Genomic DNA, 13,323 nt, shown 5'->3' with positions numbered 1-13,323 from the left:
ACAATCTGGAGAGGTGTTTTGATCTTTCCATGTGTGCTGCAGAATGGATCACACATGAAAAGAGGTAACAACCGAGGAGAAATAAAAATCTTTCTCCTTGTTACGCTACCACTCGAGAGGCGTACGATTTTGGTGCTGTCCCAGATTATGCCATTTAGTAAATCCTCGGGCAGCGTCAAAGTCCATGGCTGTTGTGTGGGAAATGCGTTGCAACACTCATGGAACCACCCCAATGCAGATTAAGGCAACACAGCGACTTGCGCTGCCTTGCCTTACTCCATATCTATGAGGCCATGAAAAGCCATGCAAAGTGGCTTTGCGTGGCCTAATAGATGCGGTTCTGCAGTCTGCGCCGCCGGTGCATCAAAAAAAGTAATGCTCAGGCGGTGGAGGGGTTTGTAAATATGCCCCCTAGTGTGTAAAGAAGACAGCAGTGGATCCAACAAGAAACTGGTATGAGGGGAGCAATTTGGAGAACACAGTTAACATGCTGTTTTAATTGAGTGTTGTAGGGGTAGTCTCATAAAAGAATAAAGTGACTGTAGGTAGGCCTCTCAATAGGGATCTAGATTGATCACTGTCCTTGTGGGACAATCCTTTGTCTGCCTGGGTACGCATCGATTGAGTGAACGTCTTCAAATGAAGCTATGGAGAGAGAGAGAAGTCATCTCTCAGTACTCTGGACCAAAGTATATCAGTCACCATCAAACCCTGCTGGATGTCCCTATTTCTACTGCAGACTCCTCCAGCGAGAGAATAAACTGTTTCAGTTCATCAGGGTCACAGTATTACTTTGTTTGATCATCAACAATTACAATCATCATCGCAGGTTCCAGTAACTCGAATCTAATGCCCAATATCTTGAGGGAGGGTTTCACTGCCAGAAACGCCTTATGGAAAATGTATGCTTGGTATGAAAAGTCGGCAGAGATTAACAGTTTGCCTTTAAACTGGTATGGATCTTTTGTTCAGCAGAATTTTGTTTACTAAGTGTGGCACAGCCTGAAATCGTTGTTTCTTCACATCATGTATTACTACATCATCCGTTACAATTTGGATTTCTTTTATATTTTATTCTCTCTTCAGCCTGTAGGACTCTAGCTAATTGCTTGACCACCTTATCTCCAGTAACAAGGCCCTCTTCTTTAAGAGTGGCAAAGCTAGTTCTGCCTTACGTGTAGTGATTACGAAGCTGACCGTTAGCCGCAAATGCAAACTTATGTGTATTCTGTTGGGTGGAGATAACGCAAACGTTTGTGTTGCAGGTCTCATACAGCTGCCTCTAATTTCCATATCTCCAAAATTGAGGATACAATGACAGTTGGCCTAAATGGCTATATCCCTGCCTCGAATCACACCTTCAACTGCATCCCATACTCCTCACTGCAAGTCCTTCCCCCGCCACTACTTATTCAGATTAAAGTTGTCATCTATATGTAGGTTAATTTCTTTGCATACAATGGATCGCTCAGTACTGAAGGAGGAAGTCGATATCCCATCACTTGCTTTGTAGTACCTAAAGGCAGTGCCGCAGTGATGGAGCATGGTCCAGCACTGCAGTTGTACCAATGACTACAGCATGAACGTCAGCTAGAAGGGTACTACTGTACGAACAATACTGTCCCTCGCCACCACAGTGCTTTCAGAAAGTGTAAAAAAATATGTCTTGGGCTGTATTTGATAAGTATACTATAGCCAAGGTAATCTGGTGGCTGTACAAGATAAACATTAGAATCAAATAATGTCAACTCCCCATTGCTTGATAGCGACTGAAGACTACAATGCAGTTGGAGAAGCTGTATGCCTCGTTCTTTAGCAGTCTCTCATGGAAGCACTGGATTTCTGGCTGTCTAATTTTAAAACTCTTTCATATTGCCCCTCTCCTAATTGTACTATTCTGGCCATTAACATTCAGCGTAGTGAGCGCAGTCATTGGATTGCAAAGTAAGGGATGTATGCTTGCATGCCAAGAATTAACATAAAATCTCATAACACCCCTTAAGTCTGTAAGGGATGTCTCCCCCCCAAACTTTTCCTATGAACTTCTTAATTAAGAACGTGAAACTGAGTAGGCTAAATTTCAGGTCCAGCTAAAGGTGACGTCAGGACTGAGTGGGACATAGGTGCCTAGTGCTCAGGTGCAAGGGAACCTCTCCCCTCCAAACAACACTACCCCAGCCAGAGATACTCCTCCACTGGGACAAGAAGCAAAGCTGAAGAGAGTAAGTTGGACCACTACCTGCCCCATCCTAACCAAGATCAGCACAAGCATTGTCAACAGATCTTGCATCCCGTCATTCCCCCTGCCTGTGAGACAACCAGCCACCATCCTCCATACCAGAGTTCTCACCAAAAATCAATTCAGCTCAGTTTTTTATTCCCTGAGCTACGCCGAGATGTAACTCTGCCCCTAGAATGGCTGCAATCATCTGCAATTGTCTTCCCAGCAGGTAGACAAGGGTCTTGCTTCTGTGCTATTTCCTCAAGGTCTGTGTCCAAAGACAAGAGATCCAAACAGTAGTCAGTTTGCAGCTTATTTATAATGTGGATTCAATTTCCCATCTTCTCAAAAGTCAAACCTAAAGGATCCGTCCATCTATATTTGACATTATTGTCTCTCACTTTTCTGGTGATTGGGCTAAAGTCTACTCAGCGTTGGAGAGTAGCTTGGGAGATGTCTTGATAAGTGGTACAGGTGTGGCCCTGAAAGGATGTGTCACCTCTGTTACACACCTTCTTTAACACTGCCAATGTCTCTGTGTAGTGGTGAAACTTGGCTAAAATGTCTCTTTGTTTCTGTGGTAGCAGACATGTTTTCGGGCCAACCCAGTAGACCCTACCAAGCTGCATCCCCTGTTGTTATTCTCACAGCAAGGAGGAGAACATTTCCACTGCAAAGGCTTCTAGGCTAGTCTCCTCAGTGCCCTCTCACAGTCCCCATATTCCCTGATTCTCCAGTAGAAATGGTTCTCAAAGGTTCTCAAGGTCTTCAAATTTGGCAAGTGCACCTGGAAGTTGATTCTCCATAGCCCCGGTACTCATGGAGTCAGTTGTCTGCTCAGTTACTACCAAATTCATTTTGGCTTCCATGTCCAGCATTTTCTGACCGCCTCGAGTATCTACGCTCCTGGATCGTGGTGACAAGGTTGAGCCTCAGTTCAGCTAAGCTGCTATCTGTGTCCTCCCTCAATTAATCTCTGAGGCTCTCCAGGAGATTGAACTTTGACAGGGACATGGTAGGAAGAGGGCTGCATATCTGTGACTTGCACTGTAGATTCATATCCACGAGGTTCCACCAATTCCAGTTGTGACCATGATTTGTCCAAACAGACCAAGAGACCACCTCGAGATGTCTTCTTCTTTGGGTCCATGTGGGGACACAATCGGACCCCTCTTTGCTCAGTCCAATTCCCCAAATAAATCACTATATGAACCTTTACTTCCTCTTCTATGCAGTGTTAAGGAATGTTCGTTTCCAGGGCCACCCTCAGGGCCTGGCTACACTAACCCCTTACCTGCTGGGCCTCCACCTTCCTCCCCGCCCCTCCCAGTGCTGAGCCCTTTTTGGCTATTTTGGGTAGTTCGCGCTTAGGCCTCCGTAACTTTTTGTCCACATAAGCTATCCATGCCAAATTTGCGTCCTTCTTTCCAACATCCTAGGGACTCTAAAGGTACCCAGAGTTTGTGGGTTCCCCTGCAAATGGGAAAAAGGGCTGCAGAAGAAAGCATGTGCTTTTTCCCTGAAAACGGCATCAACAAAGGGTTTGCGGTGCTAAAATCAACATCTTCCCAGCTTTGAGGAACAGGCAGAAAACCACATTTTTCAACACAATTTTGGCATTTTACTAAGTCATACCACATTTTTACTATTTTTTGTGGTTTTAGCCTCCTTCCAGTTAGTGACAGAAATGGGGTGAAACCAATGCTGGATTCCAGACAGTTAAACATTTCTGAAAAGTAGACAAAATTCTGAATTAAGCAAGGGATCATTTGTGTACAGAAAGTAACAGCTTAAATTTAAAAAAATATTGAAATTGAGGTGAAAAAAAGAGCCATTCCTGTCCACGTTTTTTTCTATAACTTTATCTGGGTATGGCAGATTTTTGAAAGCAATATACCATTACTTCTGCTGGACTCTTCTGGTTGCGAGGATATTATAGGGCTTGTAAGGTTCATCAAGAACCCCAGGTAACTGAGGAACCAGGAAAGATAGAATCCCCAACCCGGGTCTCCTTCCCAGTGGTGGAGGGACACCCTAGTCCTCAGGGTCCGTATAGCAGAGAGTACACAAATCAAGCGGAGTCACCAACTGGAGAAATAAAGAGAAGTTTATTACGTGGATTATAGCTCGAGCTAATACAGAGTTCCAGGACAGTCAAGTGACTATCCTACGGAGGCTGCCCCTTCACTCTGGGGCACCCAACCTTATACACACACACAACTGCTTAGTCAGAGGACAACTCCACCCCTAGCGTATTCAAGGTCCTCTGCGGCCTTCAGAATATTTCAGGGATACACGTGTGGTGGGAGAAGGTACAGATGCAGCTGGCAGGAGGTGGCAACGACCTGTACGAACCTGTTCTGGCAGTTACTGATTAAGCACAAACATTCTCGGAACTACGGTTAGAACAAGTAAATTACAGCGATAAGCAGATTGCAGCCCAAGGCTGTGAACACAAGGTCAATCATCAAAGTTCAGGAGGTTTGTCGAGCACATGGCAACATAATAAAGATAAACAGATGCCTAGCAGCTATGGTGTATGATTAAGTTTATGTACGTGTGAGATGTCTGATATCCCTCCTGTTCATCATAGGGCCCCAAAATGGAAAGTAGTCCAATGCTTCTTGTGCTGAGGTATCTTCTGCAGATATTACCCCTCTCCGAGTCCTGTGGTGTTGAGGGCCAGCTGTGTAAGTTGGTGGTAGTAACCAAGTAATGTAACACATGCCGGTCCAGGTGGGTACCAAGGAGGTGTAGGCATTATTACCACAAACAAAATACGAGTTTCGTGATGGTATCATGGTAGGCCAATTAGTTCCATTCAATATTACTGTAGCATTACAGTTACTGGCACCTACACTTCTATTACCACTTTTCTGAAAACAAAGTGGAGCCTTGACCTGTGTTACAAAAAATCTTCGGCCAATCCGGGGTGTGGTATTAAAGGATAAAAAATATATGTCAGTAGACCTATTTCGTCAGTCAGCATATTCTGACTTTTCTTCCTTTGTTCCATAAACTCTTGTTCCAATGGGCCAGCATAACCGGTATAGGTGGGTGACCAATAGTCCGGAATTAGTAGCATCCATTGAGGTAGCCCAAATGGCTGATAGTTCATACCAGGCGCTGCAGGAGCCATCAAAAGAAAAAGGGAATTAAATATATGGCAACCTTCTTTGCACGGAACTCGGTAGCAAGCCATATATCCAACAATTTGTTCTATTTACAGCCAGCTGATGTTGATGTAACATAGATATGAAGGTATTGTTTTCATATTCCTTACGTCGTCCTTCCTCATGGAGTGGTAAGGAAACATGGCTGTGTTCTGAAGGCGGTGGCGTAGTTGGTGAGACCTCTGAATCAGAATCATGTATTACCCACCCAATGCAGGACAGAGGTACCAAAAATAGTATTGTTATGGTGAGACAAGCGATACGTGGGCCTAATAGTCTTTTTAAATTACTTATTTTCTTCTTTTTCCTCTTGTCTTCTTGTATAACACCCATTTCTCTTTATTGCTTGTCCCACTAGCAGTTCAGTCCGACCTAAGTGTTGCCCGTGACTGGTGGTTGCTTCACTGTGGGGTGATACCAGCAGTCCTATTGACACACTCTGGTCCGCCACAACAGACAAAATCACGGCCCTGCAGCTATCGTCAGACTTAGTACAGGGGACAAGCAATCAGTTCATTGTTCATTTTCTTATTTTCGTGGGTGGAAATCGTATCTTGTGGACTGTGGTATGGTATGGTCAGGAAACAATTGTTCAGTGTGACCTAAATCTGAGGGAACCTCCTGCAGCACACTGTTGTTCTGTTTTTTATCACTCCGCGTAGTGTTGCTGAAATGGTCCTCAGTCGTCGGGTGGTAACCACTTTTTATTTCATCAGAGGGTATGAGTAGGGGTACTTTCTTAAAGTGGGATGCATGTATCCAATTCTTAGCTCCCTCGACTTTAACTGCTGTTTGAGTAGCAAGAAGTACCTGTCGCAGACCTTTCCATCGAGGTTCGAGACTCTTTTTCCGCTGGAAATTGTTTGTGAGAACCCAGTCGCCAGGTAGTATCTTGTGACCTGGATCAGTGGATACAGATGGGAGTGCTTCACGCACCTGTTGGTGAATAGAACGCAAAGAATTAGTGAGTTCATTTAAATAGTCCATCAAAACAGGATGTTCTAGTTCTGAGTACTTGTGAGGTCGAGGGACCCCCCAGACATTTGCTGACCTTCCCATCACTATCTCATGGGGTGACAACCCTGATCTAGAGTGAGGCATCATCCTGACAGACATTAAAGCCAGGGGCAACTCGTCCGGCCACCGTATACTGCGTTCTGCGCATATCTTTGACATCTTCAATTTAAGTGTGCCATTATATTTTTCAACTAGTCCTGCTGACTGGGGGTGGTTAGCTGCATGAAACTTCTGGCGGAGGCCCCACCCTTCACACACCCTTTTCATCACCTGCCCTACAAAATGACTCCCATTATCTGACCAGACACACCTTGGGACCCCAAACCGTGGGAAGAACTCCTTCAGAAGTACCTTTGCGGTAGTAAGGGCAGTATTATCTTTAGTAGGGTAAGCTTCTACCCACTTACTAAACATACAGACCACAACTAGGACATATTTCAAGTTGTTACACCTTTCCATCTCAATATAATCCATTTGTAGTACTTCAAAGGGATACGTTGGTGGTGAAAAATGCCCAGCGGGGACTGAGGCACCCTTCCCTATGTTATGTTGTAAACAAATCATGCAGGATTGAACCAGTTGGTCAGCTACTCTTCTGATATTTTTATTAGCCCAAACCGTATCAAGCAAATTACAGATGCTTTTCGCACTAACGTGTGCAGGAACATGGGCCATAGTCACTACTGGCAGAACGAATGCATCGGATAACATCCATCTTTCCCTCAGTGACAGATCTGTCCAGCACAGCGTATTTTCATCTAACTTGGCCTTCCCTTCTTCCCATTCCTTTCTCTCCTGTTCAGTTGCCTCATCCTGTATCTTCCTGACACGCTCTACCGTGTTCCCAAATATTTCATGGGGACAAACCTTCTCTGTACTATCTACCACATACATGTGTCCTGTCTTTGCATACGCTGTATCTTTTGCTGTCTGATCGGCTAGGGCGTTGCCCCTTCCAGTTTCATCTGTCACCTTTTTGTGTGCACTACACTTCATGATAGCCATTGTTTTGGGCAATGCCAGGGCAGAAAGTAAGTTAGTTATAAGGGTCCCATGTTGAATACGTGTCCCATGTGAGGTGAGGAATCCTCGTTCTGCCCACAAGCGACCAAAATTGTGTGCTACGCCAAATGCATACTGACTGTCTGTGTAAACATTCACATTAAGTCCTTTACTTAACTCACAGGCTCGTGTTAGAGCTATTAATTCTGCGGTCTGAGCAGAGTTATGTGGTATTCTAGCTGTTTCAACTACAGAGGTAGCTGTTGTTACTGCATAGGCTGCAGAGGTAGTACCATCGGGTAGCTTGATGCATGAGCCATCTACGTATAATATGCCATCAGGGTCTTTCAGTGGAGTGTCCTGTAAGTCCACTCTCCCTTTTGTTTCATCCTCCGTCCGGAGAATGCAGTCATGTATGTCATCATAAGAATCTTCAGTTTTTTCAGTAATTGGCAATAAAGTGGCAGGATTGAGCGTGTTGCACCTTTTTAATGTTATATGACTAGCTAAAAGTGGCAGTTCATAAGTAGTTAATTGTGCATTAGTAAGATGCTGTGTTTTTGTTTTGTTTAATAGTGCGTCAACAGTGTGTGGGACCAACAGGGTGAGGGGTGAATCCATGACTATCCTGTCCGACTGTCGCACTTCGGCCGCTTCAGCGGCTACTGCCCGTAGACAGCTCGGGACTGCACGGGCCACTGGATCCAGTAGGGCCGCAAAATAGCACAGGGGCGTTGTTTGCCGCCATGCTCTTGGGTTAACACTGATAGTGAACATCCATTTCTCTCGCTCACATATAACTGAAAATCTTTATGGTAATCAGGCGTACCCAGTACAGGTGCTGTGCAGAGTGTATTTTTCAATTCATCAAAACCAAACTGAAAATCGTCATTCCATTCAATTGTTTCAGGACAATCTTTGTGGGTGAGATACAAAAACGGTTTTATCAAAAGAGAATAATTAGGAATCCATTGACGACAGAAGGAGGTAATACCTATAAAGGCCCTAACCTCTCTCTGTGTCCTTGGAACCGGTATGTCTCGAGCTTGTATTCTCTCAGCCGTCAACATACGTCCCTCCTTAGACAGGAGGTGTCCTAGGTATATAACCTCCTGTCTACAATATTGCAATTTGGAGAGGGAGACCTTATGGTGATGGTGTGCAAGATGTTTCAATAAAGCTAAAGTATCTGTTCTACAATTTTGTTCTGAAGTGGATGCTATTAAAAGGTCATCCACATACTGAACCAGCGTCGAGGACTAAGGAAAAACAAGGGTATCTAATTGACCCTTGAGGGCCTGGCTAAAAATGCTAGGTGATTCAGTATAGCCTTGTGGAGCGCGACAGAACCGGAAACTGCGACCACCCAGTGAAAACCCAAAGATGTGTCTGCTATCTGGATGAATGGGAATGCTAAAGAATGCATTCTTAAGGTTGATAACAGAGAACCAAATAGCGGAGGCAGGTATCATTGTTAATAATGTCGTAATGTCAGGAACAACAGGGAACAGGGTATTACAATCTTATTGACCGCCCGTAAATCAATAACAAATCGGAGTCCTGGAGACGCGGTGCCATCAGATTTTTTATGAACAGGAAGAACAGGACTGTTACAATCATTACCACACGTTTCTTGAATGACACCCAAATCAATCACCTGGGTCACAATATTTTTGAGTTGTTGCTCAAGGTGTTGGGATAATTTGTATTGGGGAAGACGAGATAATTTGGCATTGGCTTTCAAGTGTATGACATACGGTGGTATGTCCAGACATCCAACATCGTCCTTATGTGTGGCCCACAAAATGTCTGGCAAATCTCGAAGTTCGGGTGGAAGTGGTTTTGACAAAAAAATTGACGGGGAAATATTTGGACCTAAAGTGACATGAACTCCATCCGGAGAGCAATAAATGGTGGCGTACAATTTCTTTAATAGGTCCAAACCCAATAAATTCTCACTACAGGCCGAAGTAAGAATGAGAGGGGAGCTAATGGTGTAAGGACCTATAGCAACATGCAGCGGTTGGGAGACGGGGGTTAGCCACCGGAACACCAGAAAAACCCATAGAGACGTTAATATTGCCAGACAGAGGGACCCCTTGGACCTCTTCCTGTTTAACAGAACTTTTGGTGGCCCCAGTATCTACCAAAAAATCATGTGAAGTACCGTCTAATTGTACCTCAACGTGAGGGCCATTCTGCCTAACAGGAATAGAAACTGGTCACCACCCCCCTCTGTCGAAGGCTGTCCTAGTCAAAGGAGGACCCCTGACCTTCATACGCATCATAGTCGTCATTAAAATATTGACGCTGGGATGAAGCATCAAAATAATTTGGGCGGGGGGTACTGTGGGACCATGAAGGGGCCTGCTGGCGGGGTCTGTCTGCAGGACCAGACCTACCGCGTGGTCTGTATTCCTGTTGCAGTGGGGGCATGGGGCGGCCTGTGGAGTTGTCCTTTTTGGGGCAGTCATTCTTCCAGTGGCCCTCCTGCTTGCAATAGGCGCACTGATTGTAGGAGAGGGAAGAACGGGGAGGGCGTTGGGACTGCCTTCTGTCATTGGGAGGTCCTTGTGACCTTGATCTGGACTGCTGTTGACGGGGCTGAGGGTAGGCCTGCTGAAATAACACCTTCATTTTCAACTCCTTTGTTTTTTTCTCGTTCTTTTCTTGTTCTTCTATCTCCCTGTTCTCATCATATTGGGCCATTGTCAGTATTCCAGTGGCAGTAGAGACTGGCCACGTACTTTCACACAATTTCAATTTTCCCTTTATGTCTGGTAATAAATTTTCCACAAATTTTTCAACAAAGAGTCTTATCTCCCCTTCAGTAGTCATGTCTTGGCCGCTGTAATCAGAAAAGACACCCTCAAACCTTGTATAAAAGTCTGAAACACCCTCGTCCTTTTTCTGTTTACAGGCGGCCAATTTATCCCAATTTATCCTGTGTGGTGCAAGTATGGTCTTCATTAAATCCAAAATACGCAGTGGGAGAGCCAATATAAGTGGGTCTGGTTTCGCTCCCTCAACCCTGTCCCTTTCTGCTGCTTGCAATTGGTCCCACGTGCCCCCTAGTTCAGCATGGTCGTGCCTCTGTACTTTTGACCATACTTCCTGCGGTACTACTGCTGCCATTAACATGTCAATATCAGACAACGTCATAGTACAGGATTCAAGAATTTGTTGCAGTTCTTTATATTATCCTGCAGGATTCTTACGGGGGTCAGGTAAGGCGGCTTTTAGGGTATATGTTTCAGATCTTTTCCATGGGGTGTGTACCCACATTTGTTGAAAATGCCCTGCGGTAATAACTTGGCCAGCGTTATCCATCACCGGCTCTCGCCAACCGGCGGAACCTCTCCCATGGGAAATATGGATGCCCTTATAGAAGGGCTACATGTTCACAGGCGGTCCCTATATACGAGAGGAGTAACAACATAATCATGTAGACCAGAACCAAACGGCAGTCCAGTAGAGGCGCATTTTCGGAGGTCCACCAGTCCAGCGGGAGCTGAGGAACCATCATCCTCATATTCTTGTATTATAATGTTGCACATAAGGGTAGCTGCATGTAACTGAACTAAACTATCCCATTGTTTCATAGTGTGGACAATGTCCCTGACCCCATAGTCATTCCAATTAGTCATCCACCTCCATGTCATTTCTTCAATGACATCTTCCTTTTGTGAATTAGAGAACAAGTGTCCGTGGAGGGTGCGCTTTCGCGGGGTCATGGGACAGGGGGTATGTGTGGTGTCTAAACAGGAGTCAGGGGTGGGCCAAACGGGGGACAGTCGAGGGGTGTGTACAGTCGGGCGGGGTGTATCCTCTATAGGTCTGGTGACAGGAGGGGTGGTGGTGGGTGGCGTAGCACTCGCCAGAGATCCAACAGGGGGTGGCACAATAGGGTCACCTGGTGCAGGTTGAGGATGTAGTGTAGGATATATTGGTGGAGTATATAATGGGGGTTTATCTAACATATCGTTTAAAAGGGGGTCTTCCTCTTGTGGCTTATCCACTACTGTCCTGGAAGGGTAACACTTATCAGTTTGTAAGTGAAGCCTTCGGTCATGTTCTAAAATTTTCTGTTGATGTTCAGCTACGTCAGAGTCATATACCTTTTCAGTCACCGTCCTGGTCTTATGTCTCTGTAATTCTTTCTCTGCCTTCCTACGTCTTTGGTCTGCTTCTTTCTGCCAAGTCCGTAGTGAATCAAACATCCCTGGTCTACTTTTTGTCACAAACAAACGTTCCTGTAAATAGTCCAATTTATCTTTATCAAATGTCCTGTGAATAGGCCATTGTAAATCAGAACTACCTTTGGTTCTTTTTCTCCATATATCAGACTAGATAATCGGACCTATGCCATATTTAACATATATATCATGATTCGGAGTCCCGGCTGGAGGAGCGGGCATGTTTCCTCCAGGCGGGAGTCCGTACTGCAAAGACAACAACATAATTTCCTAAAACAACTGAACGCTGGCATTCTTCCAGTATTTAAAAAAAAAAAAAATTCTTACACCAGTGGTTTGAATACACCAAATGAGTGGCAAATATTCCCTTTGCTTCCTATATACTTAAATGACAACTGAGGTCAGTTTTACCACTGACGACCATCTTTGCAAAGAGCGATAGAAACGGTACAATACTCACAGACCTATTTTTAGACAGGAATCTTTCAACTCCCGTCCTTACCTGACACTTCTGTTGTAGTCCGACAGTTGGGGACTCCAGTAGTTCACGGAAAACAGAGACCCGAATTCAGACAGCGCCATGAGAAGTCGAGCCGGCTGGAAGACACACAGTGGAGATCCGCAGGTCCACGACAGACAACGAAGCTCAGAATCTGGTGTGGGGCGCCTCCCTTTGAAGTCCAATCGTGAGTCCTCTATCACCTGGTTGGTCCCCTGGATGACTGACTCGGGTCCCTGTTAGGGCGCCAACTGAGGAACCAGGAAAGATAGAATCCCCACCCGGGGTCGTCTTCCCAGCGGTGGAGGGACACCCTAGTCCTCAGGGTCCGTATAGCAGAGAGTACACAAATCAAGCGAAGTCACCAACTGGAGGAATAAAGAGAAGTTTATTACGTGGATTATAGCTCAAGCTAATACAGAGTCCCAGGACAGTCAAGTGACTATCCTACGGAGGCTGCCCCTTCACTCTGGGGCACCCAACCTTATATACACACAAAACTGCTTAGTCAGAGGACAACTCCACCCCTAGCGTATTCAAGGTCCTCTGCGGCCTTCAGAATATTTCAGGGATACACGTGTGGTGGGAGAAGATACAGATGCAGCTGGCAAGAGGTGGCAACGACCTGTACGAATCTGTTCTGGCAGTTACTGATTAAGCACAAACATTCTCGGAACTACGGTTAGAACAAGTAAATTACAGCGATAAGCAGATTGCAGCCCAAGGCTGTGAACACAAGGTCAATCATCAAAGTTCAGGAGGTTTGTCGAGCACATGGCAACATAATAAAGATAAACAGATGCCTAGCAGCTATGGTGTATGATTAAGTTTATGTACATTTTCTCATAACCCAAAGCCAATAAATGAGCTGCACCTTGCAATGGGTTTTCATTGTATACCGGGTATACAGCAATTTATTTGGTAAAATATAAAGAGTCATAAATAGGTATCAAGGAAACTTTTGAATTTCCAAAATGGCCACAAGATAAAGTGTTGCGAAGCAGTGGTTATTTGCACATCTCTGAATTCAGGTGTCCCCATAGTAGCATGTGAATTACAGGGCATTTCCAAAATACACTTCTTTATTACACACTGTCTTACATTGGAAGTAGAAAATGTAGAGAAAGACAATGGGTAGTAACATTTGTTCTTCTATTCTGTGTTCCCCATGTCTTCCGATAAAAATGGTACCTCACTTGTATGGGTAGGCCTAGT

Source organism: Pleurodeles waltl, chromosome 9 (genome assembly GCF_031143425.1).
Source record: "Pleurodeles waltl isolate 20211129_DDA chromosome 9, aPleWal1.hap1.20221129, whole genome shotgun sequence".
NCBI classification, from domain to species: Eukaryota; Metazoa; Chordata; class Amphibia; order Caudata; family Salamandridae; genus Pleurodeles; species Pleurodeles waltl.
Note: the sequence above shows the minus strand (reverse complement) of the source record.